Consider the following 15,577-nt stretch of genomic DNA (forward strand, 5'->3'; position numbering starts at 1 on the left):
GTGCATTAATGAGCTGTAATCAGCTCCCTGATAGGTTGCTGAAAATTTGTGCATTACCGCGCGATTTTAAAATTTAATTCATATCTTCGAATTCCTTCAAAAATGTCTCCTTCAAAGATGAATGTTGTTTTTGATAAGTACCAAGAATTTTTGGTTTCGGAATCAAAAAATTGTCCTTTGAGACCTTATTTTCGCCAGCCTGGCTTTCCTAATCAAAGATTTATTTATAAATTCTTACAAGGGTCAGAGGAAATTTATTTTAAATTTTTGAAGGAAACGTCGCTAATTGTTTCTTCATTGAAGTGCGAAAATGTTGATCACAGATGAAGACCGTTAGAAGAGCCGATTCTGAGATGGCCGTATATGATATTGTGGCCATGTTGGAAGAAATAACCGCTGTAACGGTAAGAAAATTATTAGACATTCCTCCTTTTTTACCGACAATAAACTAATTGCTGTCATTTTAGCTCTAGTGTACGAAGCGTTCTTATTTACTTATTTTAAAGTATTTAATTTAAGTAATATTTTAATTCTTTTAAACGTTGGTATGATGGTTTTTAATTCGATATTCAATTTACGTAATATTTTAATCCAATTAAACGTTTGCGCAATGTTTTTATAGTGGTATTTTTATTCTATTTCTATGCTATATGAAAGTAATAATTTAACCTTTCTTTAGTATTTTATACTCGTAGTAAATGTATTTATTCTATATAATATATATATATATATATTATATTATATATAACGTATTTTAAAGTATTTAAATTTAATAATATTCTAATTCTTTTAAATGTTGGATGATGTTTTTTATTTCGATATTCAATTTCAGTAATATTTTAATCTAATTAAACGTTGGCACAATGTTTTTATTCTCTTCTTTGCTATATGAAAGTAATAATAACCTTACTTTAGTATTTTATACTCATAGTAAATGTATTTATTTACACTTGCCTGCCATCTTAAAAAACGACATTTTCAACAAAAAAATTAATCCATTATTTCTAACGATATTTATTTTTTTTTTAAGTTTCGAATACTTTACTATGCGTAAAAACAGCGTTTTTCAAGATGGCTGGCGTTTGTAGAAATCGCGCCAACGTAAATCGCCAAAAATCCGTGCAACCGTCTACCAAAGTAGCACCAAATTATAACACGTTTCGATTTGAGCCACCTGAGAATAAGGAGAAGTAGGAAGAGGTCTTGAAGTCTTTTGAAGATTATTGTTCACCACGGCCAAATGTCGTATATGAACGTTACAAATTCTTTTCCTGTAGCCAGCAAGAAGGACAAACAATTGAATGTTATGTCACTCAGTTAAAGACTTTAGCTTCAACTTGTGAGTTTGCTGATCAAGAAAATGGATTGATTCGCGACCGTACTGTATTAGGCATTCGGGATAGGAGTCTGACCGAACGTTTGCTTCGAAAATCTAACCTAGGATTGGAAAACCTATAGAAATAGTCCGTGCCGCTGAAACAAGCAAAGAGCAACTTCGGAACATGAAAGATGACATAGCGACTGTGAACAGCGTGAAGAAATATAGAAAACAGCAGCATCAATCAAAACAGTCAGTGCCACCGAAATTGTCGTCGCAGCAGAAGCAATCAGCACTAGAATATGACTGCAAGAAGTGCGGAAGAAGGCACAAATATCGGGACTGTCCAGCTTTCGGAAAGACGTGTGCGAAATGCAAAGTAAAGAACCATTTTGCCGCGAGGTGTTCCAAGAACATTTACGAAGTTGGAATACCAAATAATGAACTTAGTATATATAATGAACATAGTGTATTTGTTGACTCTGTAGTGATAGATCCACCAGTAAACGGGCATAGTGAATTTAAAATAAGTGTAAAATCAATCAAAGATCTAACAAATTCTATTGATGAAGTAAATAAGGATGTTCACAAGGTAAGTGAAACATGGATGAAAAGTATTACAATGTATGTAAATAATAAGTCTTTCAAGGTTGATTTTAAGTTAGATACTGGTGCAGAAGTAAATATTTTGCCTTTGTATGTTTTAAATAATGTTAAACTTAAGCCTAAACTTAATGAAACTGATTTGTTCTTAACTGTATATGGTAATTTAAGTTAAAACCAGAAGGTACTCTTATAATTAATTGTTCAACTGAAAGGCTTAAGAATGTACCTTTACAGTTTTATGTTCTTGATGTAAGATCTAAGCCTATATTAGGGTTAACAGCTTGTTTTGCATTAAAGCTAATTGAAAGGATTGATTCCTTAAAGTGCAATATCATTAATAAAAATGATTTAATTGCTCAGTATAAAGATGTATTTACAGGTACAGGGCAATTTCCTGACGAACTATATCATATAACCCTTAAAGATGATGCAATACTAGTAATGCACCCCCCAAGACGTGTCCCTCAGGCTTTACAGCCTAAATTAAGATACTTTAGATAAACTTGAAAGAGAAGGGATCGAAAGTAAATAAACCAACTGATTGGGTTCAAAGTTTGGTTATAGTTGAAAAACCTAATGGGAGTCTGAGATTATGCTTGGATCCTAGAGATCTAAATAAAGTAATTAAAAGGGAACACTATCAAATTCCTTCTCCAGATGATATAATTAGTAGGTTAGAAGGTAAAAAAGTATTTTCAGTTGTAGATTTAAAAGATGGATTTTGGCATGTACCACTAGATGAAGTTAGTTCTGAACTATGTACATTTAATACTCCTTATGGAAGATATAAATTTAATAAAATGCCATTTGGAATATCCTCTGCCCCAGAAATATTTCAGAAAAGAAACCAAAAATTATTTGGTGATATTGAGGGTGTGGAAGTTTATTTTGATGATATCATAATTGCAGGATCTGATGAGGTTACTCATGATATATTTATCTCTAAGGTTCTTGAAAGAGCTAGGTCTCTAAATATAAAATTTAATCCTTATAAATTACAATATAGGGTACCGAAAGTCAAATATGTAGGCCAAATTATTTCTGAGTCAGGTGTAAAAGCTGATCCTAGTCATATTAAAGCAATTATTGATATGCCAACACCAAAATAAAAAACTGAAGTAAGGAGGTTGTTAGGAATGTTAAATTTTCTGTCAAAATTTATACCTAATGTATCTAAAGTTACTGCTCCTTTAAGAGAAATCATTCAAGAAAAGGTAGAATTTAATTGGGGAGAAACTCAGGAAGAGTCATTTAACAACATCAAACAACTGCTAACCAAAGTTCCAATTTTAAAAATTTTCAGTGGTAATTAGGATATAATTATATAGTGTGATAGTTCGAAAGATGGCCTAGGATCGTGTTTAATTCAAAACGGTAAGCCTGTATCATTTGTGTCTCGCAGCCTGACTAACAGTGAAAAAAACTATGCACAGATCGAAAAAGAGCTTTGGCCATAGTATTTTCTTTTGAAAAGTACCACAATTTTGTTTATGGACGAAAAGTCACAGTACAAAGTGATCATAAACCGTTAATGGCAATTGTTAAGAAACCATTGCATAAAATCTCGTCTAGAATGCAAAGGATGATCTTAAAATTACTAAAGTATGATTTTGAGATAAATTATGTTCCAGGTAATCAAATGCTTTTTGCTGACACTTTGTCACGTGCATATCCTGTGAGTGAAACTATCAGTGATGATTCTGAAATGCTAAATGTTGTTCACATTATTTCGAAATATTTGCCTATGAGTGAAAGAAGAGTGGTGCAATTTAGGAAAGAAACTGAATCAGATCCAGATTTGCAAATAGTTATGAAATATATTAAAGAGGGTCGGCCTAAATGTTACAAAAAAGTAAATAGTGTAAAAACATACTTTAAAGTTAAAAATGAGCTTTATATTAATGACCACTTGTTATTTATTAATGAAAAATTAGTTGTACCTTATGGTTTGAGAAAAGATGTGTTGAAATTAATTCATGAAGTGCACTTTGGAATTGAGAAATGTAAAATTAGAGCCCGTGAAATTTTTTACTGGCCAGGTATGACAAATGACATTGAGCAGCTTGTTTCCAAATGTGAAATATGTGAAAAGTTCAGAAATAGAAATAAAAAAGAACCTCTAATGCAACATGAAATTCCAACTAAACCATTCGAAAAAATTGCCCTTGATATCTTGCAATTTGGTAATCAAAATTACTTAGTAGTTATCGATTATTACTCTAAATGGATTGAAGTTTCTAGCATAAAAGATAAGACAGCAAATGAAATTATGATAAAGTTAAAATGCATCTTTGCCAGGTATGGTATTGCAAATGAAGTCGTTTGCGACAATAATCCCTGTAATAGCTACTTATTTAAGAAATTTGCTGAAGATTGGGATTTCGAACTTAAATTTAGAAGCCCCAGATATCCTCAAAGTAATGGGTTGGCTGAAAAAAGCTGTAGGAATAGTGAAAAATATCATGAGGAAAGTGCAAGATATAAGTGTAGGCTTAATGGAATATCGAAATACCCCAATTAGTGGAATAAATTTGTCTCCTGCACAACTGTTACTTAATAGAAGATTAAGGAACAAATTACCTATCAGTAATAAATTGTTAAATACTACTAAGATAAACAAACCTTATTCTAAATTTCGTGCACTTCAAGCTAGGCAAAAATATTATTATGATAGAACCGCACAGAAACTGCCTGAGTTAAAACCTGGAGATAGTACGTAGCGTATTCGGAAACTAAGTACCGTTTCATTCTAGCGCCGTCGCAGCGCTGTGGTAGGCGTCCCGCGCATATTCACTGACTTTCAATTGTCGCTATTTTGGTTGCTCTATGTTGTGTTTTCAGTTTGCTGTGCACATTCAAAATGTTTAAGACAATTAGTTCTCCCGCTGACTGTGAGATTCGTGCCGTGATTAAATTTTTGAACGCGAGGAATGTTAAACCGGCCGAAATTTATCGTCAAGTGATAGAAGTTTACGGTGAATACGCGATAAGTGATGGAATGGTGAGAAAGTGGGTAAGAATGTTTAATGCAGGTCGAACAAATGTCCACGCCGAGGCTCGGAGTGGTCGGCCTTCTGTTATCACCGATGGTTTGGTAAGGAAAGTTGATGAAGCAATTCACGAGAACAGACGCTTCACAATGATAACTCTTTCAGAGGCATTTCCACAAATTTCACGTTTTGTTCGAAATTGTGTCTGACCGCTTGAATTATCGCAAACTGTGTTCCCGATGGGTTCCAAAAATGCTCACTGATGTTCATAAAACAAAGCGACTTGGTAGTGCCCTGACATTTCTCACGCGGTACAGTGATGAGGGAGAAAACTTTTTAAACCAAATTGTGACAGGTGATGAAACTTGGGTGTGTCATTTCACACCAGAATCGAAACAACAATCGATGGAGTGGAGACACACTCATTCTCCGAAAAAAACAAAAGTTCAAAGTGACAATGCCATCACAAAAAATCAAGTGCACTGTCTTCTGGGATAGGAAAGGCGTTTTGCTTACTGAATTTCTTCCCAGAGGTGAAACCATTAATGCGGCACGATATTGTGAGACTTTAACAAAACTAAGGCGTGCCATTCAAAACAAACGAAGAGGAATGCTCAGTAAAGGAATTGTGTTGCTCCATGACAATGCTCGGCCCCATACTGCTGGTGTCACTCAATCGTTAATTCGACAGTTTCATTGGGAGCAGTTCGATCACCCGCCGTACACCCCGACTTGGCGCCGTCCGACTATCACTTGTTCCTGCACATGAAGCGCGAGCTTGGTGGCAAGCGCTTTGGATCTGACGATGACACGAAAAATGCTGTGGAGTCGTGGTTATCGAAACTGGCGGGAAGTTTCTTTGACGATGGTATACAAAAACTGGTCACCCGCTATGACAAGTGTTTGATCATTGGCGGAAACTATGTTGAAAAATAGTTTAAGACATGTATTTTCATGTAAAAATAAAATTGGATTCAAAAAAATTGTTTTACTATTTTTTTTTTTTTTTTTCCAAAACGGTACTTAGTTTCCGAATACGCAACTGGGCAATGGGATAAAGGTGAAATAATTTCAAAACATAAAGCTCCCAGATCCTATATTGTAAGAAATTCAAATGGGGAAATATTACGAAGAAACAGACGCCATATAAAATTTTCAAAATCACCTTACAAAGTTAATAATGATTATGATGATATAGTATATAAAGAGGAAAATTCAAATGGAAGCCCTGAAAATGTTTCTGTGCCTGTTAATATAGGAAATCAACAGAATAATCTATCCAATAATACAATAACAAGAAGTGGACGGTTGATTAGACAACCTTCAAGATATAGAGACTTTGTCATGGAATAAAATAATGTAACATATTGGATGTATCATTTTATGTATTACATGTATCATTTTTATGTATTTTTTTTTACTGTATGTCATATTGTGAATATACTTGTATTGATATTATTTGATATTTTTATTATTGTTTATAAACTGGAGGAAGGGATGTGATGTATATTTAAAATAACTATAACCGTAACTGTAAATAACTATAACTTTAATGGCGCTCATGCTATGCGATTCCGTTGTTGTGATGCACGTGTTACTGTGCTATCTGAATGTCATGTGAACTGTTTAAAAATGTATAATAAAATTTTGAATTCTTGAGATATACTCATTAGTTGAGTCTACTTTGAAAGTATAGAAGTTATCAAGTTTAACAAACTACACACGAAGTTACAAATAAAGCAAATTCCAAATTTGGACTTCTAAGTGCCCATGTTCAGGTTGAAACGTACGTTATTCGAAATTTAATGGCACTAATTATCGTTCTTTTATCACAATGCAAGAAACATGCAAACATGCATATATTTATGCAAATTCTTCATTATTTAATTTCTCTAAATATAATATTTGGTGGCAACAATTTGAAAAGTGATTCAGACTTTTAAAGTTTTCGACGCAAAATACCAAAACGAAATTAATAGAAATTTCCAGAAGGGGCTAGCCAGAAGGGACTAACGCCCTACGGGCTAGAAATAATCAGTTTTTTCTCTCTCTCTCTCTCTCTCTCTCTACGATTTACCCTAAGTCCAGGTTAAATTGTAAACATTTTTCCAAAAACTGTAACAACTAGCCCGTAGCTCCTCTACTAAATAAGACAGCATAAAATGCTAAATTTATGGTTGGCGGTATGGAAGTCTTAATCATACATATCCCTTCGAAGCACGTAAAGGAGCTTGATCTCTCACATTTAATGTACTAAAGACATTTTCAAACAATGTATGTAAGTTTTTTCACTGACTGAAAAATTTTCTTTATAAACCTTTCATATAGACATGATCATATAAAAAATTAAATTTTATATTTCGAGAACCGCCCGCCCATAATTTAAAACTGTTTTCATAAAATTCTCAACATTATAAGAAATTTATAAATGGTTGTATAAGTCTACGTTCAGTATTTAAAGGGCAGATGGACACGAAGCCAAATTTTTGAATACCTTATATTTGCGAGTTAAGTAACTTTTAGCATTTAGATCGTAAGTCCATTTGAAAGCTAAGAATAATTTCTTTTTGCGTATGTACAGTATATTCACAGTTCAAAGTACCCCTGTTTACGTTTACTATGTAATGTCACCAGGATCCAAATGCTCAGAAAATTTACAAGAATTCATGGTTTATAATGCGAAAAAATTCCGCCCTAAAGCTCCTTTAAAAAACCTTCAAATAATCTTTATAAAAATGTATTTTTTCGTTTTTTAAGTTATTTACCGCATAAGCAATGATATCACAATTTTGTGGTTAGTGCAAGCACGTGTTTTGCCTAGCTCATCAAAATGACAATCCACTTAAAAATAGACAAGGAAACAGAACAATAATATTTTCTCTAACCCGCTACGTTATCTGGGAATAAAATCACTAAGGAAACGAGAAAGAACACATTTATTAAGATGCATAGTGATTATGAAGCTATTTGACAGTGTACTAAGAATGATGTAAAATTTGCGATTTTTCTGTAATAGGGCTGTTTAATGTACTGTAAATTTTTCAAGCACATTTTAAAACTTATTAGCCCATCAGATGAGCGGGCTGCAACCAAGGCAAAATTTATAAGTTCTATGTACATCTGAAAAGAAACTGTATAAAGCATTTAAATATGAATAAAATCAGTTTTCATTCTTTCCAAGCAACAACCGATTCATAAATAATTTTTTTGTTCCCAAACCAGAAAACAAAAACTTTTGACATTTCAGGTTAATACGTATGCGTATGACGTCATGATTTAAATTTAATATAACAACTTTTCCAACAAAAGAACTATGTCAATTATCCTAACCTGAATTTAAAAAAGTTCCCAACAGCAGCTTTTAAGGATATTTTAATTTTGTAACAGTATTTTAATTTAGTTAACTTTTCCTATCGCTTCTCGTTTCAAATTACAACTCCCTACCAGAATGAGTTTTTAGAATCGTGTTGAATGCAAATGAGTAAGAAACAGTATTAAAGGAAAGTTCAATTTACTTCGAGAGAGAGAGCAAGGAATCCTGAGTAGCGCGCGTTTGCCTTTGAGATAAGTCTCTCTAACTGCTGTTAATCTCGGCCGTATATTTGGTGCCCTTTGATAGTTCGACGGCTAGTTCAAAACTAAAGGTCAACTACGCTAGAATTGTGTTAGCTTCGACTAAATCTCTTAGTTAGTTATAGTTAGCTCTTATTTCTTATTTTTGAGGTTAAGCCCAAGTGTGGAGACTTTGTTGTAAACCAGAAGAAATGGGCCGACTGTTCATCTTATTTTTTAGCGAAATAAAGGGTAACTAACCCTTCTTGAATTTACGATTCCTGTTATTCTGAACTAAGCGATAATTCGCTTAACAGTTCACGAGGTTCTTCGACATTTAATTTAGCAGAATAAAAGTGAGGAACTCTGCAAGCTTTAAAATGCTGACATTAACGAAACATTTTCGACATACAATGACGTCACATGCAATCGCGTGCTTTCTGCAACGTAATAATGTAATAATAATATGTTGAATTTTTGGCAATGCTAATTTTATTTCATATTTTGTAAAATTTACAAATTTTTAATTAACAAACTCTACGATTCGAAAGCGAGCAGTAGCAACACTTTTCGAAATAAAGCATTTTTATCTCCAACGCGCGAGACTGTTGCCACTCGGAAAAATGAGGGCGAAAATTAGTGTTTTCAGAGTTTTTAATTAATATCTCGTCTGATTAAAGTCGTAAGAAGATGAGCATAGTCGAAATGGCTTCCCATGAAGTTTTATAATCCGGAATAATATATTGAATGTTTGGCACTGCTATTTTTATTTAATATTTTATTTTGGAAAACTTACAAAATTTTTACTAACAAACTCTACGATTTAAAAGCGAGCAGTGGCAACACTTTTCGGAGTAAAGCATATTTTTATCTCCAGCGCGCTAAACTACAGTTAGTCGGAAAACAGAGTGTAAAGTTAGCATTTTCAGAGTTTTTAATTCATATGTCGGCTAATTAAAGTCATACGAAGATGAGAATGGTCGAAATGGCTTCCCACATTTTTTTTAAATCCAGGAATACCTCTCTCGAAACTCAAATCCCCGCCGTTTCGGATGAGATGATGTCACAAACAAACAAATAGTAGAGAGACGCGCAAAAATTTTAATAGTATAGATAGACTAGCAGGACTAGTGCCAAATATTCATAGGGAAATTCTTCAGTTTTCTAATATAATGCTTCTAGTGTTATGATATACTATTTTTAATCTCCATTTTTAATAATGTTAGCAGGAAAAGAAAAAGCTAAATTTTAACTTTCTTTAACTTAACTTTTAAGACATTTTGAGATATTACTATCTTTATATAAATCAGGGCTTCTTAAAATTTTTTCAGTCGCGACCCCTTTTTATAACTGAGATTTTTTGCGCAACCCCAGGAGTCTATAACATTTACGAAAATCTTGTGGGACCACATAAGCATTGCGCAAATCCGACACACGCGGAGTGAAACTGTCAATTTTTTTGACTAGCACTGTAATATGCTATTGCAGTTTTAGGTCATTAATTTTAATTTCTAATTTTAAGACATAGAAAAAATGTGAAAATTTTAAATAAGTGACAGACGAAATGACAGCGTTACGTGCAAAGCAAGTAAAATGAACGTTTATATTATAAAAAGAATGCATCGAAACGTTTTCGTTTTTTTCTTTCTCTGTATTGTCTTATCTTTATCTATTTTCAGAGACATTGTGTAAAAATATTTGGTAATTGTAAAATTATTATAATAAGTTAAAGAAACATCAAAACTGCTGAAATGTTTGGCGGCCCTCTGCTGCAGGTCCCACGACCCCCAGTTTAAGAAACTCTGATATAAATGAACTGGACGTAAAATTGCTGATTAATTAATCTAAAAAACTGAAAAGAAAGTAATAAAAACTCACTTTTCTTTAAGTCAGCTCTGTAGCATTTAATTTTCCTATTTACATACAGAAATTTAAGTTATTTCATACGCAATTTTCAAATAGATGTTTCACTTGGTATGCTGATTGCGTATCCTTTTTATATAGAACAAAAATAGTAAACACATTCATTCGTTATTTGTTTAACAGATTTTACTGGGAGTTAATTAAGTCTAAAGAAACAGTAAAATTTGTCGCTGATTAATGCTTGTGCATTTTATACGAAGGCAATCCCAAAAAAGAACGTGGGGAAAGTTTTAATACGGTTGTTGGCAACACTGTTGTGAGTGGTGCCTTCTCCACTACCACATAAGCGCGCAGGCGCTTCGCTCGGATGCTCAGTCTTGGCTTGGCAGCCATTCGAAATGGAGCTTCCGATAAACGTTACCGCCAAGTGCAAAGTGCGCGCAGTTATTCGATTTTTAAACGCAAAAGGCGTTAAACCAGTTGAAATTCACTCAAAAGGGCAATTCAGAACCGGAGAAGAGGGATGTTGAGCAAGGGTGTAAGCATTCTCCACGACAACGCCCGTCCTCACGTCGCCCGTCAAACCGTCGATCTCCTGCAAAATTTTGGTTGGAACGTCATCACACACCCACTCTACAGTCCGGACTTGGCACCCAGCGATTTTTACCTGTTCCCTAAGTTGAAGGAACATTTGTCTGGACGGCGGTTCTGCTCCGATGATGAGGTGAAAGATGAGGTTCAACGCTTCCTGAAGGGCATGGCGACAAGCTGGTATGACATGGGCATTGTAAAACTGCCACAGCGTCTGCAAAAATGCATCGACCGAAATGGCGATTATGTTGAAAAATAAAGCATTCTTCAATCTTTAAAGTGATGTAGCAATTATAGAAAATAAACGGTTCTTTGTATATCTAAAAATATAGGAGACCTTTTTTTTTTTTTTGGATTGCCCTCGTATTTGTCAATAGGAATCACTCTTCAAGGGTGTTTTGTAGTTGATTTCTTATTTTAATCTTAATTGCTGACGATATATTTTTCATTTTTCCTGTAGTATGAAAGAGGTACATTACAACTTTAAGTAATATTGTTAAATTAGGAAACTTTTGCTCTCTAACAGCATGTTTCTTTTCAAAATCCCGCGAATTCTTAACCTTGTTCAGTGCCTCTACAGTCTGTTCTTTAACAAGATCTTCATACAAACAGCCCTACGAGAGTGTTCAGTTTGGATCTCACACAAATACGCCTGATTAATAGAAACCCCATTTCAATGCAGTATATGTAAATCAGTGCAAAAGGAAGATATTTTCGCGCTTCATCAGAAGGAGTCTGTAATGCTCTTTATATAACACCAGAAAATCAATTTACATGTGCTAATTTTTTATACATATCGTGCCCCATTACATCTAGCACACCCAAGAGCGCCACCTCGCCTGTTAATGTAAAACTGTTGTAAATAATATTAAATTTTCATGAAATTCTCTAATGAATAAAACTGTTCTACATAGTCTGCACAGCGCGAACAATAAAACGATAAAAACTGAACAATAAACTTATGAGAAACTACAAGACATTTCTTCTATCTGATGTAATGTCAACGTACATGGAAGACTAGACTGAATTAAGGAAAAGCCATAACTAACTCTGCAAGGTTTCTGGCTACAAAAAATTCTGGTACTTACGAATTAGCGTAACCACCTTGGCGTAATTTAGCACTTTTTTTACAGATAAAAACGTAAAAGTTACGCATCGGGCATATGCAGTTGGTTTTGGCTATTCATTTTTAAAAAGATTTCCAAATTATCGATATTTATCGTAAATTATAATATATCGAAATATCGTTCCAAATTATCGATATTTCAGCAAACATTATCAACATACGAAAACATACTTCAGCAATTTAAAATACAGATTTTAATCATCCTGGTTGTACCGAAAGGTTTCTGCCAAAAAACGTTCTTAATAAAGTTAGAGGGGGCGAAAAACATGAAATCAATACCTCTAATGCAGGTAGTAATCACCACCCAAATCTGCGATGGACATTTCACTAACGTCTAACTCTTTAGCAAGCCCTTAAATGGTTGCATATTGATCTTCTTCCACAAGTTCTCACAGGTAGGTCTCATCAACATCAGTAGGCCGGCCAGAGCGCTCTGCTTCTTGAATATCATAGTTCTAGTTTTTGAACTTTCGGTACCAAGCTTTCACAGTGTCGTATGATACAACATTAGTACCTAAAACTGTACACATGATTTGGTGATATTTTGTAGCTGACTTTTTTTGCAACAGAACTAAATGATGGTTCTAACCTGGTAGTGTGATTTGTTCCATTTTAGACAACTTGCACTTAATAATAAGAATACTTTTTTACAAATTTCACAACAAAATGCTCTAAAGAAAGTCTCTATCTTTCAAATGCCAAAAATCGTTTGACAGAATATGATAAAACACGCGAACTGTTTGCGCAGACGATATTTGCGGTGGTGGAAAACTTTTGTTAAAACCCGATATTAGATAAGGACTACGTGATACATTAAAAAAAATAATAAAATACTTACATTCTTCTCTAAATCTTTTTGAAGCTACTTTTTCCTCCAAATACAGAACGATCTCTTTTCGTTTAAAATATAAGAGAATTGCAGTGACTCGGCAACAGCGACTATCTACTAAACCAATAAACGCATCTCCTAGTTGTTCATTTTGCAGCCAAATTCTGTAATCCTGAAAAAATTTTACAGCCGTTTCGGTGCTACTTTGGTAGACGGTTGCACGGATTTTGGCGAGTTTTTGGCAATTTTTCTTTTGGCGAGTAATACGACTTATGGTAAACCCATTGCTGGATAACTTATTTATGGTAACCGATACTTTGTTGACATTTTATTTAAAAAATAATGCGTGTTATTATGCCTAAATTCCGTGTTTTAAATAGTATTTATGGCTTCTAAATATTAAAAATCAATTTAATTTTGCATTTTTATTTGAAATAAAAATTTTATTCTTTATCATATTTTATGAAATTTTATGCTGTGGATGATGTAATCAGTGACGTCACCTTACTTTAAAAGTAATTGGTTTTAATATCTATAAATTTAATTTAATGTTTTAAACATTATTTATGGCTGCTAAATATTAAAATACAATTTAATTTTGCATTTCTTTTTTAAAATGATTTTATTATGTATGATTATTTAAATAAATTATTAGACATTCCTCCTTTTTTACCGACAATAAACTAATTGCTGTCATTTTAGCTCTAGTGTACGAAGTGTTCTTATTTACTTATTTTAAAGTATTTAATTTAAGTAATATTTTAATTCTTTTAAACGTTGGTATGATGGTTTTTAATTCGATATTCAATTTACGTAATATTTTAATCCAATTAAACGTTTGCGCAATGTTTTTATAGTGGTATTTTTATTCTATTTCTATGCTATATGAAAGTAATAATTTAACCTTTCTTTAGTATTTTATACTCGTAGTAAATGTATTTATTCTATATAATATATATATATATATATATATATATATATTATATTATATATAACGTATTTTAAAGTATTTAAATTTAATAATATTCTAATTCTTTTAAATGTTGGATGATGTTTTTTATTTCGATATTCAATTTCAGTAATATTTTAATCTAATTAAACGTTGGCACAATGTTTTTATTCTCTTCTTTGCTATATGAAAGTAATAATAACCTTACTTTAGTATTTTATACTCATAGTAAATGTATTTATTTACACTTGCCTGCCATCTTAAAAAACGACATTTTCAACAAAAAAATTAATCCATTATTTCTAACGATATTTATTTTTTTTTTTAAGTTTCGAATACTTTACTATGCGTAAAAACAGCGTTTTTCAAGATGGCTGACGTTTGTAGAAATCGCGCCAACGTAAATCGCCAAAAATCCGTGCAACCTTCTACCAAAGTAGCACCGCAGTTTCTTCCATTGCTGGCAAATTTCAAAGGCCATATTTTAAAATTAAGGCAAAATATACAAATTTTCCGTTTTTTCCCTCTTGGAAGTGTGCATTTTTTTATTACGATTTTGTAATTTTCTTTTATTTGCGTTTTATCAGTTTATATTGTAACAGGAAGGAAATAGGATTAATCTTTAAATATTTAATAAGGCATTTTATTCTTTCAGATTTTTGAAAATTTGACTTATATATATATAAATATATATGTTAATCAGCTTTATAATTCATTTTAGCAATTTAAATTCCTTATTATTATTATTATTATTTTTAATTTGGGTATTTTCTTTCTAAAAATATTAATAACACTTCTGTACTGTCATTTCTAGATAAATCTATGTCGCACGACTTGCGCAACGCTGATTCGAAACTAAATCAAAATTTTGAGAACTGAAACCTTTCTAAACTAAAGAAAACCTTCTCTTGGTGACTGTCCTCAAATTTTACAGATACATCTCCTCATGATGCTATACAATATTTATGTGGAAACAAATTGATTGATGCAGTATTTCCGAATGCTCTTATGTATTGCATAATTGTGTTACTTGTATCCTCCTCTTTTACATTAAAATATTTTTCAGAGTTAATATTCATAAAAGAATATTTGCGATCAACTGGGTTTGAGTAACGTTTTATTGATTTATCAATACAAAATAACATCACAGATTATTTCTATATAAATGATCTAAGAATTTTGTGGCATCTAAATCTTGAAGAATAAATCATTAATGGATGGCATCACATGCCACATACTTCAAGATACATTATTACATAGCAAATTTTTCATAACTAAATTAATATAGTAAACCCCTACCAAATGTGGGGGTTATGTCATCAAGACGTGCAAAATCACATGCTAAGAAGTTAACTTTCTATTTAAAAAAATCAGTTAGGTGTAGTTCAGATTAAAAAATATGTTTAATTTGTACAAATCAAAATATTATTGTAATTAAAAGTAGAAAATTAATAAGTGTTAATTGGAAGGATTTATGTTACTGCATAATAAGTGGATACTATTAAAAAATAATTGTATCATTACAATTACTTTTTTTTAATAGTTTTTCCTTGACACAGTATCTGAAGTAACTTGTTAAACGTTTAGCGGTAAGGTGGGCAACATTTTTCAGTATCTTTTTTGTACATTAAGGCTTTATCTTCTTCACTATTGTTGCTTTCACCTTTGACTGGTGTTACAAGATTATCCAAATCTTTATTTATCATTTCCAGTCCCCACTATTCTTTGAATTATTCCTCTTCTGCATCCTTTG

This window comes from Stegodyphus dumicola, chromosome 6 (assembly GCF_044657685.1).
Source record: "Stegodyphus dumicola isolate Sdum_Otavi_A_Nest chromosome 6, ASM4465768v1".
Classification (NCBI taxonomy): Eukaryota; Metazoa; Arthropoda; class Arachnida; order Araneae; family Eresidae; genus Stegodyphus; species Stegodyphus dumicola.